At 40.2% G+C, this 26,100-nt stretch overlaps 1 long non-coding RNA gene across 2 annotated transcripts in view; it reads right to left on the reverse strand.

Annotated features, from left to right (window-relative positions):
• Nucleotides 1–501: 501 nt before the first annotated feature.
• The window catches only part of LOC136017082 (uncharacterized), a 56,459-nt gene continuing 30,860 nt past the window's right edge, over nucleotides 502–26,100 (reverse strand). Inside the window, exons 2-4 of one of the 2 annotated variants that reach the window (XR_010613828.1) lie at nucleotides 18,900–19,116; nucleotides 7,905–8,072; nucleotides 502–1,727 (exon numbers count right to left, since the gene is read on the reverse strand). This is a non-coding gene — a long non-coding RNA (uncharacterized LOC136017082). Of the gene's footprint in view, nucleotides 1,728–7,145; nucleotides 8,073–18,899; nucleotides 19,117–26,100 lie in introns of those variants that run through there. The other variant, XR_010613827.1, reaches the window with a different exon arrangement.

The following is a 26,100-nucleotide window of genomic DNA, read 5'->3' on the forward strand; positions in this document are numbered from 1 at the left end:
TATTCTTAGACTAAGCAATACAGTCTCTTCACAGGGAAAAACTGTGACAAGCATAGAGCTATGTAATGCAGCTCATCATTTCACAGGGCCCATCATTTCCACCTGAAGCTCTCTCAGGAAAAAAAGAAAAACAACCGAAGATTAAATGGTTGCATTAAGCTTTGATATTAAATTTTGAGTTCCAGTTCACTATTTGCAGTGTGTGAATTATTGTGGCTACCAGGAGCAGTCCACCATCCTCCGTGAAACTTAATTTAAGGGCCAAAAATTACCTCTGAATATTAACATATGTGCAAACCTGCTTCCCGGAATCCAGCCGTACTTCTATTTCTGACATTTTATTAAAATTGATTTTGTAAGAGTATTAATCCCTTGGTGCTGGTTCTCACCTGGAACCACATTTGAATTTCTTAAAACAAGAAAATGGTGTTTTCTTTAAAAAAGGTATTAATAATCCCTTTTTAGAAATGGAAATCATATACAAAGTGGGGAATATATATGCGAATAAAATGGATCAAAGTGATGTAAGCACACTAGTACAAAGAGGAGAGAGTTCTGAAATGCATATTTATTGCCAACAAACCCTGGATTTACTAGGTACTGCGAGAACAGTTTTTTTAAGAAGAATTATGTTGTATTTGGACAAACTGACATTTTCTCTCTTAACTAATTTTAATTGGCATTATGCTCCCACTGAGCCAAAAAAAAAAAAGGGAGACAGCAGCAAAATATAAATTAAAGTAGGAGTAAAGTATTTCAGCTGATGAAAGCATAGACCAAAGAGTGAAGCCTTTTTTACAAATACCTTCTTCAAAGTGGGGTGGTCCTCAGGCAGCGGTGGCCTGTGCCTGTTCCTTGGCCTCTTTTACAGATGTTGACATTGCGCTGCCAATGAAGCAGCTGTCACTTTTTACCAGTGTAATGCCTGCCAGCAGCCAGCTCAGAAGTGCTGCTTTTAATTAAATTTCTGATTTCAGTTGGATTTTGGTTTGCAGCTCACAGCTAACGGAGATTTTCAGGGTGGGGTCTTATAGGGCATTGGGAGTATTTCAGACACCTTTGTGTTAGAGAGGTCTGTTCTGAAACATCAAACATCATCTTAAAATTAGTTACATTTTTGTCCTCATTACTTGTTAGAGCTCTTCTAGGATCTCACTGCCATAATGGCTAGAATTATTCATATTTCCAGCTTAAATGTGTCTATGGTGGGTTTACACCGTTTGTTCATGTGCCAACTTTGTCTCTTTGCCGAGGCAGTTTTCCTGCCTCCCCTTTCTCTGTGTTAAAGAATCATAGAATCGCTTAAAGGAAAAGACCTTTAAGATCATCAAGGGCAGTCCTATATCCCCTTGGGCACCGCTCCACTGTGGCTAATAAGCCAGACTCTAGTGGGGTGTATCAACACTGATGGGGACAGGCAGATTCAGATTCTCTCCGCTAATGAACTGAGTGAGCTGGGGTCTAAACTGGCCCTCTCCTGGTGCCTGTAGAGCTATGGCAGTGTAATGCTAAGCCTGAGCTGGTGAGTTCTGTGGGAGATTTCATTAGCACTGTGCTAATTCAGTCTATAAGGATTCTGGGCCAGTACGAGGCCATCTGAGGCTCATATTGGTCTGCACCTGTTTATTCAGATGTGCTCACAGTCACTTCTCATGAGATGGATTTTCCATTTCTCTGATCCTCCTAGAAGTCATCTTCGGCACCTGTTTCATGTCAAGTCTGTTTTCCTGCAATGTATAGGAAGAGATTAATTGGAGACCAAGAGATGTCTGTACCCTCTCCTCCTTTTCCTTGCATTAGCACTGCTTGACACAGCATATGGTCACTGGTTCAGTACAATCATTCTCATCAGTCTGGTTGACGTCTGGAAGTCCTAAACAAACACAGATGCAGCTTGACAGCTGAACACCTGGGCAACGAGTATGGCATGTTAGGAACATGCTGGGTGTACCCTATGTGTGCTATGTTATTTGATTGATGCTGTGCAATACAGCTTGAACCTACCTGAAACCCAAAGGACAAATTAGAAGTTTATGTATAGTAGTTCTGGAGCCTCCCTGTTGTATCAGCCAATGTACTGCAGTCAACCCATCTTGGTGAGGCTAGTGCATCCAGAGAGCATTGGGCGGATTGTGCACTCACGGGCCATCTGTGCCACTCATTTTTCCCACAGGCTGGATTTCCTGCTCATGCAGTGCATGGCATGGGATTTCCCAGACACAAACATGGGAGCCCAGGCACATGCTCAGGGGCCGTGTGGCAGGGCTGTGGCTGTGGCTGTCCCCCATATGGAGCACAGCTGTGGCTGTCCTTGAAAGGGGTGACCTAAATTTTACACAGTACTCCAGTGACATACGACCAGCACATCCATTGCTGCTGGAAATACCTGTGTGGTTTTGAATTGTACTTTGCCATGGCTGCCTCTCTTTAGGGGCTTATGCTAACCCTGAATTTGACTGAACCAGCTAGAATTTTCTCCTCCGTGTGCAGCTGGCAACTGCCCAGTTTATAGTGATATTTTTTCACTGCCAGCTTTATGAAACTGAGCTAGGAAATTCTGGATTCCATCCTGTTTGTACTGCTTCAGTCCTTGAAGTCATGCAGTTCTAGGGAAATAGCCCAGTTCTGTTCTAAATACTCACAGATTTCATAAGCTCATTCCCAGTTTTTGCACCCCAGTTTTCTGTCATCTCTGCTGACAATATTCCTGTAATGATATTTGATCGTGATAATAAGCAGACGGCAGATAACCTTAGCTGATGTAAACTGTCACAGCGTTTGCTATCAAAATAGTACTGGTAGTGTTTCCAGCTAAGGTTCTGCCAGAATGTAATTAGAAATGTACCTTTAAAATGTGATACTCCTTTAACTACTGTAAGCATCTTTTAAAAGAATTCAAAAGGTTTTGCTTAAAAATACGATTATGCTTATGAAATAGCTATTCCTAGACCAAATTAACACTGAGTGCACCGTAATATTAAAAGTGTTACGATATTAAAGGTTCAGATTTCCATTATTAGGAATATTCTCCCTTATTTAACCCTGCTATAACTGTGTTTTCTACATACAGATGACCCCTAGCTATTGTGATAAAGCATGCTGCTCTTTCTCAAGTGAGATGCCAGAGAGGTATTGCAACAAGCTCTTGCTTCTTAGCATGACATCAGTCCATTTCAACAGTGGCCTTGGAGCTGGCTTTTAAAGCAGTTTTGTTCTGATACCCAAAGAATTGGGCATTTTGTTGCTATCATCTTCTCTATGCCACAGAGGCTATCTTATTCCTATCCCCTCTCTCCGGTTTTATTGCTGTGAAGAATACCTAAGAAATATAAACCAAATGTGTGTCTGAAAACAGTCTAGGTAACAACTCCAGAAGATACAAACTGGGCCACATCTCACATATGTTCAGCACTGGTGATTTAAGTGTTGACATTGTCATGGTGACAATTAAGAAGCAAGAAGGGGAGGATCCTAGATCTGTGTGGTTTAATGGAAATATTTTGGTGCTGATAATCAGCTCTCATCAAGAACCACCCAAACTTAGGCCTAGCAGTGCCCATGGTATGACCCCATTGTAGAGGGGGACCAAGCTGGAAGTGCATACTGAGCAGCCCTGGTTTTGGTGAGCAGTATCTCATCTGGGGAACTGGGACAGATGTTGCTTAACTGGTGGCTGCTGACATCACTTTGGACATTAGGTCTTTGATAGGAGATAATAAAATTTGACCATGTGGCAATAAGAGGCAGTGATGAGGCCACTGGCATTTAATGAATCACTTTTGAAAGTGTTTGGAACTTTTTCCCATTTCTAAGCTAGAATCTGTCAGAGAAGGACTTTATAAAAATATTTATCCTCCATTTTGTGTGTAAAAATTTCTGCTTTATTTGGTGTTTGATTAATTATGTTTTTTTTTTATTAGGAAAGCAAGCCATAATCTGCTAAACACCTGTGTGGGAGTACCACAAAATGACCTGATATGATTAATATTGTTATAGACTTCAGTTGAATGGGTGCTTCTTTTCCCAGCTGTGGGAACTGCAGAAACTAAAATATTATTTCTGAAAAGTTCTTGAATCAACTTTTTCTCTTATAGAGAGCTTTCTAGTACAGAATTAAAGTTGCTTAAATGTATTTCCTTGCAAAGAAAAATCTAAAAATAATAAGGGATGATAAATAAGGTGACATTTATATTCAGTGCAGTTCTCATTGCTATCAAATTCCATAACCACAACCCTCTTGTACAGACATTCAATTTAACAATACATCACCTTTGATTCACAGCTCTGAATAGCTGAAAAATCCTCTTCTAATGCTTGCCCGTGGCCTCCAATAACTTGCTATTTGCTTGAATTGCAGACGGTAAGCACTTGAAGTAGTGTACATCTGTACTTGTCAGTAATGTTTGCGCAAGGTTTAATTTAGCACCATATATTGTATTGCAGCTTTCACTTTCTGGTAAAGGTGATGTGAGGAAATTGTTTTGCTAAGTAGGGACTGCAAAATACATTACTTACTGTATATTATTTTAATGTACCATTTTTTTAATTCTAGATGGATTTTTGCCATTTGAGGGCCGAACAATGTAATGTTGGAGTTCAGCCTGGGCATTTGTGTCCTGTAGTACATGAGAATGACAGTTACTAAAGAGGTTACTAGCAGCTTTCTGCCAGTTCAGGTATGTAGTGTGATGAGGGTGAAGTTTCTCCCTTCTGTATAAGACAGAGAAGTTAGAATGCAGCATTTCTCTCCCTCTGTGTGTATTTGAAGCATGGGGTGCAAATTCCTTTTCTGCTTGTATAAGTTGTATAAGACTACCCTAAAATTTGCCATATTTTTAACTGGATGGTGCTATAAATGTGTGTCCAGGTGCCCAAAATGCAACTCTTCTCTTTAAAATAACTTGTCAGTTTATTTTATTTATTTTTTCTTTTTAGTGGAAAAATGAAGTGCATTACATTTATTCATCTGGCCTATTTAATCTCATCCAACCTGGTATCATATGTAATTTAAACATCAGAATATCATGGGGAACTATGAGTAATCTGAGGCACTCAAGGTCTGACTAAGGCAACTTTTCAAGGCCGTACTGAGAGATAAAATGCTTTTAAAAGACTGTTGGAAGTCCTAGTCCAAGCTGGCATGCCTCAGTTGTGGTGGTGTTACGAATGGTGCACTCAGAAACTTCAGAAACTAATGTAAAGCAAGTGCCTCTCTTTTTGTCTGTGTTGCTGCATTTCGTTAAAAAGTTATCAACATCATCTGTAACTTCAGCAGCACCTCAGTCTCCACCTTTCTGTCCTATACTTCTTCCTAATATATCTCCAAAGTGGCATTCTTCCAAACTAATGAGCATGGGTAGATGTACATCTAATTGTGGACCACTGGAGACCAGTCTTCACCTAGATGTAACTGTCGATCTACTTGAAGACAATTCCATTAATAGCCACAGATCCATAGTTGCTCAGCGCAACTCAGCTTGTCCAAAAGCATGATGTGCTTGCCCAAAAGGAATTCACTGCGGCTATCAATGACATTCACTCAACAAGTTCATAACAAATTTTGACTATTACTTATACAGTACAAGTGAATGTATTAACAGTGCAGTTGTTTGAAAACAGCAGTATTGCTTAAGAGGGAACAGCTTCTATTTTCCTTGCACAATTTTCACGCATTGCCATTCATTTAAAGTGAAAGAGAAATGAATAGAGACTCAGGGTTTGTAATCTGGATAATTTACTATGTCTGTTATACATAAATCATTTATTTTAACTTCTTCACTGTGTTTCTTCTCTCACTCTGTCTGCATTAATATCCTTCAGAAATGATTGGTTTATGGTATTTTTTTGCTATAACTTCAAAAGATAAATGAGATTTTCTCAGCATGCTAAAATCTTGGGTGGTACACAGTGTTGTCATTAGTCATATAATTTAAAATTAACACCATTGGCAAATGCTGCTTTCAAACTTCTATTGAAAGATCATAATATATAAGCGCAGAAGAGCTTTTTTTTCTGATCTGGACTTACATTTGTATAATATACAGTCAATAACTTGAGAGATCTTGTTATAGATTGATTACTCTTTTTCAGTATATCCCTTGTTTTTGTATCCTGTTATTCACTCGAAGGGCTTAATTAAATGAATCAGAGTATAAGCACACATTTGCTGCAACAATCGCAATTCCCCAGAGATAATTTTCTTTGGCTTGTCTTGCTGGGATTTCCAGGAAAGTTCCCAGAAACGGTTTCACAGAATAGAGGGATTTCGCCTTTTAAAACCCTTTTTTTGGTGTTACACAAATTTGAATCCAGAAGAGTTTAATTTTTGAGAAATAACCATGAATACTACATGCATGTGTGCCTCTATAATAACAAAATCTTCAAAATAAATTGAATTTAAGTTGAATCTTATTTGATTTCTGTGGTTGGCTTTGGAAACATTTGGTAGTTATTTTCCATTGAAATTCACAGCCGCTTGGGGCAGCAATATGCTTAAATGTTTCTCTTGTTACTTCTTCTCTGTAATCTTACTTTTAAAAGTATTTTTTCCCCTTATTTGCTCTGTTGTGTATACTTGTCTTTTACATGGCAATAAATAATTCTGCATTTGCTATTGATGGTCTTCGTTGTGCATGTATCTGTGTTGAAGGGGTACAATTTATAGCTCTGTAAGGAGCGTTATTCTTTGATTTTGAGAAAGGGAGAAGGAGAGATTTTAATTTACATTCATATGGCTGAAATAAAAATGTGTCCTCTCCATTCAAGAACGTGGCTGTGATTTTCCAAAATGACTTGTAAGGCTTAGGTAACTCCATTTATGGGTGACTACACTGGCACACTTTTCAGAAACAAGTTCTTAGAGGAGAACGTTCAGCATTACAGGCATTTTTAACAGGACAAGCACAAGTTCCAAAGAACTAGCAAAACTTTCAGCTGCTGCTGACTGCGAGTGCTGTGCAGTTCCCCTGGTCTCTGCTGCATGTGTTGGGTCAAGGTGCTTGATTCTTTATTAGACTTTAAATAAAGATGATTCACGTCTCAGTGTACTGACAGTCTGATGATAACTGGCATTGAAGAAGCACATGGAATAAGTCAAAAGGGAGAAGTTGTTCTGGTATTTATTTATTTAGCTTATAAGCATAGAGATTAAATAAAGATATTTCTATGAGAGCAAATCAAACCCTCTTAGCACACAGCAGACTGACAAGGTACAAGCCAGCTTTAATTCAGAAACTCTACTGCTATGTCAGCACACCGCAGTTTAGCAGGAAATATTAACTCAGGCAATAGCAGGCAAAGTAACCTGCTAACCTTGTTGCACAATGTTTGTGCTCATGCCTAAGAGCTCAACTGGTGTTTGTTGCGACTAAGTGTTATACCTAGGAGCTCCAGCTGATATATGATTCCAAATGGCAAATACAAACTAAGAAAGAGAACCTGCTTCCAAAACTTCAGCGTGAATTGAGAGGAAGCTTAGATGGAAATGATCATCGAGCTCCATCACTTGCCAAAGCAAGACTATATCCTGCAGGCTGTTTTTTAGCATTTGCCAATCTGGCTATAAAAACACCAAACAAATAGGATCCATTACTGGGAAGAGTCTGGGAGACTGTTCCATTGTTTAAAAGACGTCATGCCAGTACATTGTCTTCCAAAATGAAGTATTTATTTTTTCTTATCTTAATTACATCTTATCCTTGGTTATGTTCTGCGATACCAAATTAAAATCTGTCATTCTTAAAGGCTATAATATAGTGTTGGCTATTACAATTCACCTTTGTGTCATCTAGCTGACCAGCCTGGTGTGTTGATCACAATAAGGGAAGGGGCTGCTCAGCTGCGTGAACATAATTTCTCTATGTCACAGGGACCAGGGCAAATGATGGCTACAAAACTCCTTTTACCTTCTTTGTGCATCTGGCCTGCTCTTGCCTAGTAAATCAGTTCCTCCATTCTTCCATCCCATCCCATCCCATCCTTTGCTTTTCTCCAATGGATGTTGGCCTGCAGATGTCTCTACTTTAGCAAGTTGTGTGGCCTGGTAAGAGTGTGGGGTGGATGCAGAACAGGACCTGTAAAGTAAAATAGTTGACGATGAGGGCTTAACATCCACAGTCATGCAGGCTTTAAGGTATTGAAAGAGTTCTGGGCTGATCCCTTGGAATGGATCTATGTACTGGTTAGGGATCATTAGATGAACTCCTGCACTGCATTTTCTGATTTTTTTATTTTTATTTTTTCTGAAAATCTGTGTGTCTGATGCTGTTGTATAAACCAAAGCAGGGATGAACTAAAATGCTAATGCAGATACAACCCAGATCTTTCTGGGAGTGTATTGTCCAGAGCTGAATGCAATGTTATATAGCAGGAAGAGAGATTTGAGTCAGACCTCAAGAAAATGTTTGTAATAATAAGGACAGTGAAGCACTATGGAAATTGAATAAAATCCATGATGAGAGATTTTTAGGAAGAGGCTAAACAAAACAGAATTTGGGAATATGATAGATAGACACAGTTGTTCTTGCATAGAGAAACAGGAACGGATTTGGTCAATTTACGACTGGAGGGAAGAGGGGCCCAACAAAGCTGGTGAACATTTAAGGACCACCTCCTTTAAGCTCAGGAGCGATGCAACTTGACAAAGAGGAAGTCAGGCAAAACCACAAGGAGGCCTGCACGGATGAATGAGGAGCTCCTGGACAAACTCCACCACAAAAAGGAAGCCTACAGAGGGCGTCAGCAACTATGGGTAGCCTGGGAAAGATACGGAGAAATTGTCCGAGCTGCCAGGAATCAGATTAGGAAAGCTAAAGCCCTGTCCAGGAACATCAAGACAACAAGAAAAGCTTCTATATGTATGTTATTGATAAAAGGAAGACTAGGGAAAATGTGGACCCTCTCTGGAAGGAAATAGGAGACCTGGTTACCTGGGACATGGAGAAAGCTGAGGTACTTCATGACATTTTTACCTTGGTGTTCCCCAGCAAGAGCTCCAGCCACACTGACCAAGACACAGAAGGCAAAGGCAGGGACTGGGAGAATGAAGAACCTCCTGCTGTAGAAGATCAGGTTTGAGATCATCTAAGGAACCTGAAGGTGCATTCATTCATGGCAATTTACTGTCCCAGATACTGAAAGTTTTCAATAAAGTTGAATCAAAAATGGTGTCTACCAAGTAATCTACATTGCTGGTGATAATCCACTGTTAGCCAGATTTCAAAACACGTTAAGTGGTTCTTTTCAGGCCTGTTTAAATTCAGGTTCAGATCAGACATAATAGCAAATAGTCTACTAAATTGATGGCATATGATTGTTTCCTGCCTCTCATTTGTAATTTAGTCAAGCAGAACAAAAAATTTCAGCAATTCGCCTACTCTATGTTGTATATTATTGTGAATTTTTAAGTGTCTTGAAACGTAATTGTTCCCCACAAAATACTCACTTCAGAGGCAAAACCCAAACAGGTCCCACTCCTAACTGTCAGATCGCTCAATAAATTTGGACTTCTTTGCCATTGAATTTAAATGGCTGTTAAGATCTTAAGTCACTAACATTCCTTTTAAACCCCTCCCTATTGTATAATTGTTAACTTTATGTATTTTCTTCTGTAGCTTATGAGGTGCCCAGTGTCCCAAGAGGTCTGACCTTTTCAGTGGATGATACAGGTGTCCAGTTTCAACACAGAGGACCAGTGTAGCCTTGCCTCTTGGCTGCTGCTTAATGCAGTCTCTGGGAAAAGGGAGAAGTAGATTCAAACCTACCCTACAAAAGTGTTTTAAAATCCAGGTCACTCGTTTCCCGATATTTTATCTCAACATTGAATCCTGCTGCGAAGATAACAAAGATTTAGAGCTCCAAGGCCATTTCATGTGTGTGGTTTTGTGCTTTCTGATAACATTTAATTAGGAAAATATATGTTTTTATTTCTCAGATAATTCTATTTTGCTAGTATAAATAGTATTCAGAAAGATATTTTTTTTATGTCCAAAATTAGTTGTATACCGCTATGTATATCTGTATATTTAGTAATGTTGAAAAAGAACAATAAAGGGTAAGTGTTTTGGTACAAACACCAGTTTTGGAATGAAAACATTTTAAGCTATGAGGCTCCATTAGTTCTGCAGTTAGCAAATACTTCAATTGACACTGTTGTCAAACCAAGGACATAAAACCGAGAGTGTGATATGTTATCTGCTGCCAATTACGTAAGTTCATGATGCATAAGTTATTGCAAAAAATAAGGTCATGATTCCTAAACCAATTCCTTTTGAAGTTGTAGTTCTTCATAAAACCTCCCTCATATTTGTGTATTTTTGTTGGTTAACTCTCAACTGAATTTATGTGAGTGCTTATGAAAATTAAATATTATATGACATTTAAAAAAAAAGCAGAACCTTGCATGGTCTACAGGAATACCAACTTGTTGATATCAAATTTTTGTAGAGAGGTGAATCTGTCTAAAGTATGTATTTTAGTTTCTAAACAAAGAGCTTAATCAAAGTTCCCTATCAAAGTGTTGTTTGAAAACAGATTATTTTGACCACCAAGCATAAATATTAAAGTTATTATAGAACATTATCTAGTGGATAGGTAAAAGGATTAGGATTCAGCCCGCACAGTTCTTGTCTTACCTTTTATATGGTCTTTTATGGTAATCTTACAGTAATCACTGAATATTTGATTGCCTTCTTTTATCTTTCTGTATGACTAAATATGAATAAATGTCATATTCGTCATATGAAAATATCATGTAAATAATAGACTTAAGCCTTCATTTGAAAAATTCCAGCAGGGCTGAAAAGAGTGTCAGAGGAACAAATCACTCCACTGAGAGCTGGAACACTGAGGTTCTTCTTCATGTCTGGGGCAGAGGTTTCAGAAACTTTAAGAATCAAACTGTCATGATACTAAAGATCCTTAACACCTTCATCCTAATGTAAAAGATTTGTTAGAGGATCATACATGGTCTGTTTTTTTTTCACTTCAGACAAAAAGGTATGACTTTTAAATACTATCTCCTTTGAAAATTTGAATGAACCATGACCTTTGGAGATTATTTGACAAAGCTGCCGCTAGAACAGCTAGTAGTCCTTGTTCTGTCTTACTTAGGTCAAGGGCTGAAAACCAGGTGTTTCACAGTCTACTAAATGACTTTACCAGAAGTCTTTGTTGGTTTTTTTCTCTTGAATTTTTGGGATCCCCTCAGCTACCTTTTGTTGCTCTGCAACTTACCAAGTTTTTGCAAATTGTTACCTATTCACTGGCCTGGAAAAACACCAGTGCAATAGTCCAATGAGCAGCCTAAGTTCAAGCCCTTGTTCCAATTAATGTTTAATTTTTTATAGACAGTGAAACAGGTCCAACAGAGAGACAGAGGAAGCTGTTTGTTAGAATAACTGATAGTTTGGTGGCCAGAAAGCTTGCCTGGGATGCGGGATTCTGACATTCAGACATCTTGCAGAACACAAACTTGAAATATGGACTCTTCTGGCACCCGGCAGTGTCTTGATCCTAGGATGATTATCTGAGAGGGGTGACAGTTTTCTTGCTCTTTCATGTATTCCAAGTCTCATCCTAGGCATGAGAATCTTTCCCATGTAAGAGCTTCATAAGAACTGGTAAGTACTTTAAAAAAGTTCTGGTCTTAACAGAATATAATTCATCAGTGAAAAAATGCATCACTGTAAAATCTGATGGGGGTGTGACTAGTTTTCATGACCATGTAGGTCCAGAGTGGCTTGGCCATTGTGAAGATTTCTCAAAGCCTTGTGTTTGAAGGAGAGGTCAACAGGCAGCACTGAAGGGCATGAATCTCTGGAAGTCTGTAGAATACCAAAGCATATGTCTGCGTAAGTGTCAGACTTTTAAATCAGCTGTTGTTACAAAAGTTTAACGATGGGGAAATGGTCACATACAAACATTGGTTTGGGCATTAGGCTTATGAGTCTCACTGGTTTTAAACACTTAAGCTGACACTGATATGAACATAGGGCATAAAACCAGGACCCTGACATGTGATCTGTTGCCAGTTGCCTTCAAACTACCATGTCTGATGAGGAAAAAAAGGGAGAAAGTGGATGGAGAAATGGGAGTCATCTGAACTCTGATAATTAATGTTCCTTAGAAAAGAAAAGTTTTGAAACTTTCCTGGAAATGAGGTTTTATGATCTGCTACAATGGCCCAGCAGGGATGCTGCAACCTACACATATTGACAATTGTGTTATTACCAGACAATTCATTTTTATGAGTAATTTCCAGAGCAATCCTCAGCCATGCAGTCATGCATACAGTGAAACAGTGTGCTATACAAGAAAGGCTCAGCTAGAGGGCAAAGATTATACAGATTTATTAATATTTGGGAAAAAGATCTTAACAGCAGAAAGTAAGTTGAGCAACAGAAGGGGGAAGAAGGAATGGACTTGACAGCAAAGTGAGCTCTGTAAAGGATGTGATGCAGAACACAGTGAACTCCATAGAAATATTTCCTTTGATTTCTTAAGTTCTTGGATAGATCTCAAACACTTCTTATACCTTACCCCCTCCTTTTTCCATATGAATGGAAAATACATTCTTTCTTGTTCACAACTAGCATAATTTAGTGTCCAAGCATCACAATAAAATATTGATCACACTTGGGATGTTGAAGCAAAGAATCCCTACCTAAGCAGCCCCAGAAGTGGCTTGACTTTTCCAAGGGTTGAGCAACTTGCATATTCTAACAGTACCTTCATCTTTTCGTTAGACTCAGAATAGTCTTATCCTTTACCTAACTTTGCAAATTCCACTCTGCTTTCTTCTTTAAATCACAGAGAGTAATGGAGCAATTGGATCTATAATACTGTTCTCTTAAATCTTTCTCCATAAACACTTTTCTTGTAAAGGTAATGATCGTTTAGTCTTCTTCTGTTTATGTATAGTCTAAGTAGTTATAGCTTTTACTTTTAAACAACTATTAAATAGTTCAGTAGTTCTTAAACCATGCCAAGGAATACTTGGAATAAAAGAACAATGATTAGAGGTTACTGAAAGTGAAGTTGAAGAGCTGAATTTGATTATATATCTTTCAGAATTAAAAAATAGTTCTGTCAAAGTCCCTATTAAAGGGGGTTAGAGAAAGTGATGTACTTTATATAAAGTGAGGCTACATAGATCATGAATCATGGCTCCAAGTGACACATCTACAAGATCTGCTTGATCATCTACTTTCAAAATCCTACCTTCTATGGGAAGAAAACTTTGCTGACTGATGTAACTAGTGTTTGACAAACTCATCCTGCCATGATAGCAACTCTTATTTCATCCTACACACTGAAGAACATAATTTATCTTAACGCTAGGCATTAAGCAAGGATAGCTGTGGGGAAGTAGAACTACTAGTGTTTTCTTTTACTACTGAACTCAATTGAAATCTGAAGTCAAGTCAAACCTGGTTTAAGTACTCTGTTGATTATTTTCTTTAACATGGTTTGAAAGACCAAGGCTGCTTTATTGCATTGGGTAGGTAAGTTACCATCAAGACATGCTGGGATGAGGAACTGGTGACAACATACATAAAGAGAAATACACATTACACACCATCACTTTGGAGATACAAGAATAAACTTCCTTATAAAGAAAACTGGAACATTTTCTGTAGAGAATGGTAAACAGAGTCTTACTACTTGATGGATTGTAGCCTTCTCAGTAAGCAGGAGGTCAGACATGAGCAATTCTAGGTCCCTGTGCATGAGCTCCTCACCTTGCTCAGTCTGTACATGGCTGGAGTGCCTGCTTATGATTTTCCTCTCTACCAGGAGGCCAGCTGTGTCAGAAAGTCCAAATTCCATGGTCTGAGGACTTACCCATACCATTCAGTAGCATTGCTGGCTTTTGTGATTCACTCTATGTTGCTTCCTCTAAACTCTGCAAGTTAGCATTGATATATATTTTACATCTGCCATTGGTAGTCATAGTTACTGTATGTATTAGGGTCTTGAAGCTGGGTCAAGATGACCTTCGTTAACAATAAGGAATTAATGAGTAAAACCAGGACCTGGTTCTATTTAAAAGATCAAAGGAGAACATCCGGGAGTGATTGTGTCAAGGATAAGTTATTTGACAGCTTGGCAAAGTGTCTATTTGATTAACCAGCTTGGCATTGAAAGTAATTTTTAGGGTGTACTGAAGTGAACTGCCTTCATTATAATGAGTGGTATTCCTCAGGGGTTGGTTTTGGGACTAGCACTGTTTAGCATCTTTGTCAGTGATGTGGACAGTAAGGTTGAGTGCATAGTCAGCAAATTTGCTGATGACACTAAGCTACGTGAAGGGGAAACATGATGTAAGGAAGGGATGCTCTCCAGAGGGACCTTGACAGCCTGGAAAGGTGGGCATGCGTGAAACTCATGAAGTTCAACAAGGCCAAGTGCACAGTCCTGCACCCGGGTCAGTGCAATCCTGAGCACAGATACAGGCTGGGCGGTGAATGGATTGAGAGCAGCCCTGAGGAGAAGGGCTTGGGGGTCTTGATTGAAGAAAAGCTCAACATGACCCGGAAGTGTGTGCTCACAGCCCAGAAAGCTAACCGTGTCCAGGGCTGCATCAAAAGGAACATGACCAGCAGGTTGAGGAAGGTGATTCTCACCCTCTGCTCTCTCTCATGAGGCCCCACCTGGAGTTCTGCATTCAGCTCTGGGGCCCCAAACACAAGAGGGACATGAACCTGCTTGAGAGAGTCCAGAGGAGGCCACAGAAATGATCAGAAGGCTGGGACACCTCTCCTATAAAGATAGGCTGTCAAAGTTTGGCTTGTTGAGCTTGGAGAAGAGAAGGCTTCAGGGAGACGTCCCAGCAGCCTTCCAGTACCTAAAAAGGGGGCCTACAAGAAAGCTAGAGAGGGACTTTTTACAAGGGCATGTAGTGACAGGACAAAGGGGAATGGCTTTAAGATGACAGAGGGGAGCTTTAGATAAAATACTGGGAAAATTTTTTTTTACTGTGAGGGTGGTGAGACACTGGAAGAGGTTGCTAGAGTTGTGGATGCCCCATCCTTGGAAGTGTACAAGGCCAGGCTGGATGGGGCTTCGAGCAACCTGCTCTAGTGGAAGGGGGGGTTGGAACTAAATGTTCTTAAGGTCCTTTCCAACACAACCATTCTATGATTCTATGATTCTATGATACTATTGTCAAAGAATCACAGAATGGTTTGGGTAGGAAGGGACCTTAAAGATCTAAAAAGGTCTAAAGGTCCAAAGATTATTCTATGACAATATTAAAAATCACACCCATAGGTCAAAAAGACCCTTATGCAGGTGAAGACCTCTTCTCTGAGCATGTGTATCTATATGAATGGATATCTAATCATATGCTTATTAATAACCAATCAGTATGTAGTGGGACATGTACCAATCTATTATTGTTGTGCATAAAAGAGCACTGAAACTTGCTGTTGTTGTGCTTCATTTGTGGAAAAGTCCAAAGAGCACCTCAGCCTGAATAAACACAATATTTCTCCTGGGTGTGTGGAACTGCCTTATTGCATGCTGGCCATAAATCTGCTTTTTAGATAATAGTTTTTGGTGACCCAGATAGGACAGCTATAACACTTTGCCCATATCCACTTGCCAACTCTTGGCAGGGAGACACTGCTCTTTGGACTCCATTGTGCATTGACGGAGGACTCTGTGATTTCCACCCAGAGTGGGCAAGTGACACAATGGTGCAACGCTTAAGAGACACTGTTTTGAATAAGGTTGTGCGTGTACTTAAGGATGATTGTTGATAAAATAGATAAAATTTATATATGCTTGACAGTGATAATTGGAGCATTTGAAATTGTGGATCAGAATGTTCTTTTTGGGTAAAAATGTGGAAACTCAGCCATCTAAAATGAAGCCTTGTTCTTCTGGGTGTATTGTGAAACATTATGGAAAATATGGAGAAGATTCATTAACAAAGGAACGGCCAATTGAACATTGCAGTAAATGGTGACCCCTGTATAAGCTGGAAGATGGGGAAAAATTGCCTGAGAAAAGGTCGTTAAAGTATAATATATTTTACAAATAATGTTTCATCAAGGACAAGACAAATGGGATGAAGTACCTTATGTTTATTTATTCTTTGCTTTAAGAAATGATCATGAAACTCCAGTAAAATGTAAACCTTTAAATTCTGATTCAAATGTAACAATGATGGAAGATCAGATTCATGTTGTTGTTCAGCATGTAGCATTGGAATGTTGGTAGCTCCAGATAGTGGAAATAGTCATAGAAATAATGACAGAGAGAGTGATAATTTTAAGTCTCATAACAGGGCAAAACCAAGCACAACAAAATCCTGTAGTACTGGCTCCTCTTCGTCAGGCTGTAGGCCCATGAGGAAAGCCTGTATTTGTTTAAGTGCCCCTTACTAATTCTGACTTAATGAATTGGAAAGAGTCAGATGGATCATATAGAGAAAATGTACCACTCTTTTAAGATGATAATTGAAAATCATAACCCCAATTGCCAGGATATACAGATTTTATTAAAAAATTTGTTTTGATGAGAGGAAGCAAAGGAAAAAAAAATGGTAATGGAAAAAGCTAAAATGGAGAATAAAAGATGAAACGTAAGATATACAGATAATTTTATGCCAACTCAGGAACACAACTGGGAGAAGGTTAACGACAAAGCAGTATTAACAACTGATATTATATGAAATAAAAAACCGGAGTAACTCGGCCAAAGAATCTTGCTAAACTAACTCAAATAATTCAGGGACAACCAAAAAATCCCTACGCCTTCTAGGAAAGCTTATGCGAGGCAGCTGGAAAATAGACTAATCTGGACCCAGGAAATTAAGGACATAAGGCAGTATTTACCACCTTGTTTGTTGGACAGTCAGCCCCTTATATTAGGTGAAAGTTACAGAAAGTAGATGGGGTCAGGGGGACGACCATATCATAGTTAATTGAGATTGCATATAAAGTTTATATCAAACGAGAAGAAGAGAAAAAGGCAATAGAGAAAGACAGGTCAACAGACAAAAACCAAAAAAGCTGCAATCTTAACAGCTGCATTTGCCCAATCCCACGTGCCAGCTTGAGGTAGGGGATTTCCTAGGGAGTGTGGAAGAAGAGGCAGGAGAATAGGATGTGGAAATATGTAAGACCCCTAGGGATCAATCAATGTGCCTTTTGCAAAAAGCAAGGACACTGGAAAAAATGGATGTCCGAAAAATAAAAGGATCAGCCAGCCTCAGGAAATACCTCCCGAAGCTGATTTACTTATGATGGGAACTGGATCTGAATGATAGGCAGGAGGGGAGCCAGAAAAGGTTTAGAGCCAATAGTGAATAATTTCCTTAAATATGGACTTTTGAAAGAATGTCAATCTGAATGTAATACTCCTATGCTTCAAGTGAAATGTCAGACACAGCTATATTAGATCCTGGAGTTGGAGTGGCTACAAATTATCATATGATAAGAAGAATTACTTATGCCCTAGTGAAAGATATAAATTATACTTCGCAGTCACTTACAGCTATTGGAACTGAAATAATGCAGATAAGAGAAGCTGTTCTTGAATACAGAGCTGCAATTGATTACTTACTCCTTCAATATACTCATGGCTGTGAAGAATTTAAAGGGATGTGTTGCTTCAGTCTAACGAATAATTCATAACTGATAGAGTGAAAAATGCAACAATCAAAGGAACTAGCATCTGAAATTAAAGAACAATAAGGATTAGATGTTTCTCGGTTACTCTTGTGGCTTTCCAATCTTAATTGGCTAAAGCAGCTTTTTCTGTTTGCATTGTTCATTACAGCCCTAATAATTATAACCTGCTACATACTACAGTGCCTGCCTCTTTGTAGACCAAATACCTAGAAAGGAGTGGTATTAGACTTATGATGTGGAAGATGTCAAGAAGATACAAAGGTGGGAATTGATGTATTTTACATCTGCCGTTGGTAGTCATAGTTACTGTATGTATTAGGATCTTGAAGCTGGGTCAAGATGACCTTCGTTAACAATGAGGAATTAATGAGTAAAACCAGGACCCGGTTCTATTTAAAAGATCAAAGGAGAACATCCGGGAGTGATTGTGTCAAGGATAAGTTATTTGACAGCTTGGCAAAGTGTCTATTTGATTAAACAGCTTTGCACTGAAAGTAGTTTTTAAGGTATACTGAAGAGAACTGCCTTCATTATAATATTAAAAATCACACCCACATGTCAAAAAGACCCTTACATAGGTGAAGACCTATCCTCTGAGCATGCATAGCTATATGAATGAATATGTAACTGTATGTTAATTAATAACCAATCAGTATGTAGTGGGATCTGTAGCAATCCATTATGTTTGCATATAAAAGATCATTGAAACTTGCTGTTGGTGTGCTTGATTTGTGGAAAAGTCCACCAAGCACCACAGCCTGAGTAAACGCAGTATCTCTTCTGAGCACGTGGGATGAACTTACTGCATGCTGGGTACAAATGTGCTTTTCTGACAACATTATCAATGGAGACAGCTGTCCTTAACCTAGCCTAAACACATGCACACACAAGCTAACAACAGCCATTGACATGTCCTTCTGTAAGGTGATTCTGACCTAAGGGATGTAGCACCAGCACTTCAAACTTTGCAACAGAGCAGAAAAAAATGCAGTAGCATAGTTTTAAAAAAACAGTGATGAACAAAAAAGGCTGTTCTCTGCTATTAGAGCATGGGATACTGAACATCAATTCCAGTCTAAAGTTTGTCAAATGATGAAGCACAGATAGTGCATTTAGAGTTTTCAGTGTGACTTCTGACCCAGATCTCCCTGAGGACACTGGGAATCCCTCTGGGTTTGCTGGTCCCACAGCAGGGACTCTTTCCTCAAGGACAGGTAAATACATAGTCATTAACAGGTTGTAAAGGAGAACTGAGCTTACCCAAGGGCTTGTTTTCTCAGATTAATCCTACCCTATCAGCTTGAAGACATCTGTGAAGATCCCCTGGAGGTCCTGCAGTTTTCTTTCTTCGGCTTGCTCTCAGGGTTTGTTTTAGTGAGTTCCCTGTCCACAAAGAGTGATGCTTGAAAACCTGGTTCAGTTCACTCTGTGGCACGGTAGATCTGGTTTGTTTACCAAGAAGCCTCAGTGTTATGACCTGAGGAATGAAGGGGACACAGACTTTATTTGTAGAAGGTATTTAAAAAAATTGGCATTGTTGCCACAAACAATGTCAAGATGGAAAATCCTGATTCGTATATCTGGAAACAAAGGTGAGTATGAGTTTGTTGGGCAGAGACAGTGACTTGGTCTGTTCTGTGGAACAAGCTCACATGCATCCTGATCTTGGTTATATGCAGCAGTGATAATGATGGTAAATATGATATAGTCCTATGCTGTGACAAAATTAATAGATTTTTCAATGGGCCTGGCCCAAAAGCAATTGAAAAGCCCAGGAAAAAAACATACCTCCCCCCAAAATACCCCAACAACAAAAAAACCCCAACCAAACATAAAAAAGCCCCACAAACAGCTAAACAGAAAAAACCCTGAAACCAAGTCTCCTCAAAACCCCACAAAAAAAACTCCCAACAAACCCCAACCAAAAACAAACAACAAAAGGTGCTTTTCTGTGCTTGCGTACTGAAGGAGATGAATATCAGTTTTGCTTTCGAACACAAGTCTTGGGATGAACCCAGACACATCCAGCACATGACTACGCATTTGATGTGTACATTTCTCCTTTTTCCACTCTCACCAAAATGTTCATCAAAGCAGTGGAGATGTTTGATACTCCTGGTGAGACAAGGTCAGTGCCCCTCTCTTGGAGCTGAATCATGTGAAGTGGAAGCTGAAAGGGGACAGAGGGCATGGGAGAGAATAGGTACTATTTTTAGCACAAGGACATTCTTCAGTAGCCCTGGCATCACTGGATATCTGCAAGGAGAAGTCTCTGTTAGTGACAGGATTTATGAAATAATATACAGAGGAGATATAGAGACCTGCAAATAGCAGCCTCACTTACAGTCATGTCATGACACTGACATCTGTTTGCATTTGGATTTTATCGTACTTGTGTACCAATATTTCAGACATTACTTTTTCCTTTGGGTCCTTCAGGGGGTAGTAGCACAGAATGCAACTTCTCTTGTGTCTTTTGCCCTTTACACTTGTTTCGAGTGACCATCTGACTGCCTTCATTGTGCTTCTGTTCTTTTCAGAGCACTATTGATTATATACTGCACTTCGTGGGAATCTGGCATAAAAGGACAGGTTTATAAGACATCATGGGCTCCAGGTATCTATTTTTATCAACTGGAGCAATTGTTGCTTAGACAAAGAGACCCCCTACTTCCTGGGCCATGTGTGGCTGACCTCGGTTAGTCCGAACTCGATTGACCCCAGTGGAGCTTAAGCGATGTGACAGCCGAGTCAGCCCCTTTAATTCCAGTCTTTGTGAGGCTCATGTGATAATCATGCACTTGCTCTGTCAGAGGAGCCAGCAAAGAGCGATTCTGTCTGTACTTGCTCCCTGCAGCAGCCCTTTTTCTTGCCTTCTCTGTTCCACCAGATTCCTTTCATTTTGTTGGTTCTATTCAGGAACAAAGAGGACTTTGTTGAATTGCCTTTGTGGTTTATTTTCCTGAGCCTTGGAAGATAGCAGACTTTTGCCACTGTTTTATCCAACCCTTTATCACACACACAATACTCTGAATGCTTGATGGAGGCTAGTGTGTGTCAGCCTAACTCTTTGCTTTTTTTTTTTTTTTCAGGTTGAAAGCCAGGGCTGACTTCTGGATGCCAAGTTAGGAATAATTGCTGGAGTAAAAATTCAGGGAGGAGTCCGTCCATGCAGCTGCCATAAAGGCTCGAGTCAGGGGAGCTACAGTCGCCAGTAGATTTCATCTTGTTTTTCATATTGTCTGGTCTTACCAGGTCCCACTGTCTTCACAGCCACGTGTTTACAAATGTAGAATATATTGTCATCAAACAAGCTCTGGACACATGTTCAAAAAGGGGTAAAAATGCATTGACTGGCCACTAGAACTGTTAATGCTTACCAGCTTCTATCTGAGCCTGTAAAATTGTTTCGACATGATAAACTGCTACAGTCTTCACAGATGTGGAAAGGCAGTTGCAGGAGTTAGATGGGGGACTCTGGTTTATAGACTTTGCCATAAGAGACTCCAAATCTCAGAACAAGTTAGTAGTGTGGAGAAGACTGAAAAGAGCAGCTAACTCTAATCCTTTGCCCTAGCCACTGTCCCAGCTGCTTTTCACCTGACCTGGCACTCTACCTATTCCCAGCACAAAGCTTCCATCATAGTTTTTTTTATTTAATGCATTAAAAAATCTTTTTTAAATAATGGATAATGTAGCCATTACTCAAGGCTGCCCTTGAGTGATAGCTTTATCTGTTTTGTCTATTGCCAGAGGGACACAGTGTGGTCCTGAAGAGTCTCTGGACAAGGTATTAACAGCAAGTTGCTTCATCAAAGCTCTTGCCATGGGAGACGAGATCTGTAATCTTTGTTTTTAGTGGAACAGACTAACATCTCCAAAGGCATAGTAGGCGTCAAAATACAGTGCTTCTGAGCTCTGTATGCAAAAGGTCAGGCAGTGTTTAATCCTGGGGGGGACCTCATGGTCCTTGAGGGAATTTCATCAAGGATGTAGCTAGTCTGTATTTTGCAATAATCTGTAGGAAATAAGCTTGGCATTTCAGAGATAAAATTTGAGAGCAGTACCATTCCGGTCACCCAATGTGTTTTGTAGATGGGGTTTCTGTGACTGTTTATTTCTAAAAAAGTCTCATGTTCAAAACGGAAACTTTCAGCTCTTACTCAGGCAAAAAATCATACAGAAACCAGTAGGAATACTGCCTAGAGCAGAGTGAAATAAAAGCTGGAGGATCTGGTACTGTGTTATTTGGCTCATGCTGCAAAACTTCAGCAAATTTGTCTCTAGCAAGCAAAGTGAGCAGTTTTGACAGCTTTTATTATATTGAATTACAATGACAAATAGGGGCATTGATTTGTAGAATGTTTGAAAGTGTGATAAACACGGTTTTCATGAGAAAGATGTTTCTTTTTATTTGACAGAAACACAATGGTTTTTCCTTGTGCATAATCTAGGTGCACCAACAAAAATAAAAGACCTGGCTATTTGAGGCAAAATTCCTGAAATATTATTCTTTAAATCTCTAAGCTTTCACTTATTACTTTTTATTCCCCAAAGTACTTGATGCTTTTATTGTCCACAGAAACTGGAACAGTAGTAAAAGAAAATAAAAACATTAGTGAAAACATAGAGTACCTCAGTGTTTTCTTATGAATTCAAGTATGAATTTAAAGTCAAACATGATTTTCATCATTAAGAATCTTTTTGTCTAGAGGATAAATGGTGCTCACAGTAAGGAGTTTGCTCTCATATCCCTGTGCAGTTATAGTCCTTCGGTGGTTTAAGCAGTTTCACCCATCATGGTGTTTTTTGAATTTTGAAGCCTACAGTGAGTAACTTGTACTGTAAAAGAAAATTAATTTACATCCACATGCACATAACAGTTGTAGCTGGCTGTTTGGAGAACAGTTTGGAAAGCAACTAGTATATAATGAGTGCTGCCATAAACAGGAACAATAGCAAGGTAATTTTGCTTACCCACCAGTAACACTTGCAAGTGAAGGGATTCAATCACCCCTAACCAGATGTTTAGTCCAGGATGTTGACATTTTACGAGTGTGGATTTCACTGAACACTGTTTAGTGCTTCTGTCTGTTTATAAACCTGCATCTATCTCTGTCTAATACCTTTAAATATGAAAAGTTGCACTAAGCCTGTTCAGATTCATTCTGTTGTGCCAGTTCTCACACACAGACCCATATATTTCATCACCTGCTTTACTTTAGATATGACATTAAAATGGAACCGGGAGGTTATTGCTGTTCACACAAGTGTAGTCATGTGTCCAAGCCCTCCCAACAGGTGCGCATGCATATGCATGCCCTTCACACACACATGCATGTCCCTGCGTGCATGTGTGCTCCTTTGGTGTCATGAATCTTGCTTTTTTCTAATTTGCTGAAGAATTTTCAGGAGACACAGCTCAGCTGTGTCTTTCCTGGCTAAGCCTTTTCACCTACTTCTTATTTACATTTCACTTGCCCATTATCTCTCTGTCCTCCCTGCATGCCTGCCTCCAACACTTTTGCAACCTGCTGAGATCAAGCCCCTGAGCCGCCCTGGGCTGGGGTGCTTGTCCTCATGTATCCTGACATCATTGCCTGTTCTCTGCAAATTCATCAGTCTGGGAACTCTCTCTGTGTGCATGGATGCAGTGGGGTGCAGGACCAGACGAGAGGAAGCTGCCAAGAAAGCCACAGAAGCAGAAAACATATGGAAATTAAGCAAGATATGACAAATATATATTCCTGGTTTAGGTGGGTGCACAAGAAACAGCTGCCGCTGGGGCAGCCTCAGCTCATCCAAACAGTGCTGAGATGCACAACCAAAGGAATTTTTCATGTGTTGCCGCATCCTCAAGGCTTGTTTTTCAGAACACAGAAATGATCTTATTATCTTGGAAGCCACCTCCTGCACATTTACAGCTTTTGAATCAGCCTTTCTTTGATTCAGCAGAATTAGGGGTAGGGAAATCCTATTAGGTCCTATTATCATTTGAGCTGTATTGTTCTATATGTTAATTTGCCAAACACTCTATTCATGTTTAAATAACTCAGTGTAATAACCATGTAATTATTGTCTATGCCTCTTAATACATATTCATATGTATGAAAAAAGATTTTTAATATTTCTCTTAGAATTCACCTTCCTGACTATTTTTAACCCTCTCAATGACTCCTTTGCTTCAAGAAGATCATGTTAACTTGATTTTGTAGATAAGGCAGTGGAGAGAGGGGGAATCTACACTGATTGCTTATGCCCTACTTCCTTTTACCACATTGCTTTTAGATTGCTTTTGAATCAATCGATTCCCTTAAAAACAGAATCCAAGAGGAGGCTTGTCTCCTGGTACCTCTCCAGAAGCAGAATGAGGAAAGAAATGCCATGTCTGACTCCTTGCACCTCACACGCATTATCCCCAGTGGCTGCTCAAAGTGATGTTTGAGAGAGTACATGCCCTCCCATGAGCTCCAGCCCTTGGAGTGGCAGGAGAGGTGGGAATCGGCTGGCATGACATGGAGAGATGGAGTTTGTTTTTCTGTGACGGTGTTATTCCAATGCATCTACACACATGCCCTCTCCCTGTCCAGCAGTCTGGCCTCTCAGCTCACAGCCTCACAGCCACAGCTCATCCTCCCCTCTCTCCCCCTGAAGATGTCCCTGCCCAGGCACACCCTGTCAGACTCCTTACTCCATGGCTAGAGTTTCTGCAGAGCCACGTGCTCTGGCATTGCATGAGGTAGCTCTATGATGTCAGGACTGCAGGCAGCCCAGCTGTATTTCAGGGCAATGAGGCTGCACCCTCCCTCTGAGGGAGGGCTTCTGCCCTGGCCACCCTCACGATAGGCCTGGCATGCAGGTGTGTGCCTCAAAGGAGCCTTCTCACCAGGGTGTTTGCCTTGTGTAGGAAAGACACCTGAGGCCAGTGAAGATGCTGGACTGATGCCAGGAGATAACTGGATAGAGACATTTTAGTCCTGGGAGAGAAAGAAAATGCTGCACTGAAAGTTGAAAGCAAGTTCCTAGGAGAAGGACTGACAGTCCTCATCGACAACATGGTGAGACCTCCCCTCCATGATGTTACCAGTGTCCTCAGGGCTCGAGACAGTGAGGCCCTTCCCCAGGTCCTGCCTTAGCTTGGAAAGAAGGAAGATGAAGGCTGACCCTCCAGACCTCATCAGGACACAGCTGTGGAGGAGCTTGGGAGCAAGTCTGCACTGACTTTTTTCACGTTTAATACTGCTTAGGCTTTTGTATGCCAAATACTGTATTTGTATCTGATAAGTGCTGGGTTCTGCACTTGGGTGATAGGTGTGAAATAGCAGTAAGGACTGCAGGGATGAGCACAGGGAACTTGTTTAGTAGGCAGTGAAATAAGTGGAAGCAGCGGTGATCAGAAACCTTAAAGCATGGCCCACTTTCAATGTGCTTGCTAGGTTTGAGCGTGACATGTGAGTCACATTGAAGCTGTGCATGGGTAGGTTCAGAGGCCTATAGCTAGGTATGTCACTGGGCTCACTCAAGTTGCTTTTTGGTGGAAGTAACCCTGGCCAGTGAGACACCCAGATGTTTGTGACAATGCAGAGGGAGACGCTGAGTGAATAAGTTTCTTGTTATGTTAACTGGAATGGATTTGGACTTCCTCAGTCCCAGTGTCTCTGTTAGACCCTACTGCAACTCCAGCACTTGGATCTGATTCTCTTATTATACATTTCTTTCCTCTGGGGAATCCCTTTTTCTCAGTATAAGAAACACAAAGCACAAACTGTAACAGGCTCTATTAAATTATCCAAGAGTTGTGCTGGAGAGCATCCTTGGAAGTCATCCCCTTGCTCTGAGGCAAGATCACACTTTGCTAGATGGTCCCTGGGAGAAATTCCTGTAATTCTTCCTTAACACCTCCAGTGTTGCAGCATCAGCTACAGAGGCTGCAATGTTTCAGTCCCCTTGCACCTAATTTATTTTTTTCCTCCTGACCATAATGTGTTTTTGCTGCAAGTCAAGCTTATAATGTCTTGTCCAACTCTTGCTGTATATGGCAATGCTTTCTTTTGGTAACAGCCTTTCCTTCATACTGGACAACACTTTGGAAGCCTCTTTCTTTTTATCAAGGCTTCCTCTTCCCAAAGCACTTAATCTTCCTGCTGTGCTCTGCTGGCCTCTCTCATTGGCTTCCCTGCTCTGCTCTCTGGTGTGAGCTTTGTCTCCCTGTTGACCTTGTTGGCAACTTCAGTCTAACATTCAGTGTGTAACACAAACCTAGGAGTGAGGTGACCTGATCCAAAGACCAGGACCCTGGCTGAATTTTAGCATGTGGTTCTCCTAAAAGATAATAACTCTATGGGGATTTGGTGACCCCTCTGTAAGTCCTGGTGAGGAGAGTGCTGGCCAAGGCCTGGGGAGTTCTTCTGTGGCATGTTGGCCCTCCCTGCTCCATCTGCTTTCTATTGCGCTTGAAAAG

Source organism: Lathamus discolor, chromosome 6, assembly GCF_037157495.1.
Source record: "Lathamus discolor isolate bLatDis1 chromosome 6, bLatDis1.hap1, whole genome shotgun sequence".
NCBI lineage: Eukaryota > Metazoa > Chordata > Aves > Psittaciformes > Psittacidae > Lathamus > Lathamus discolor.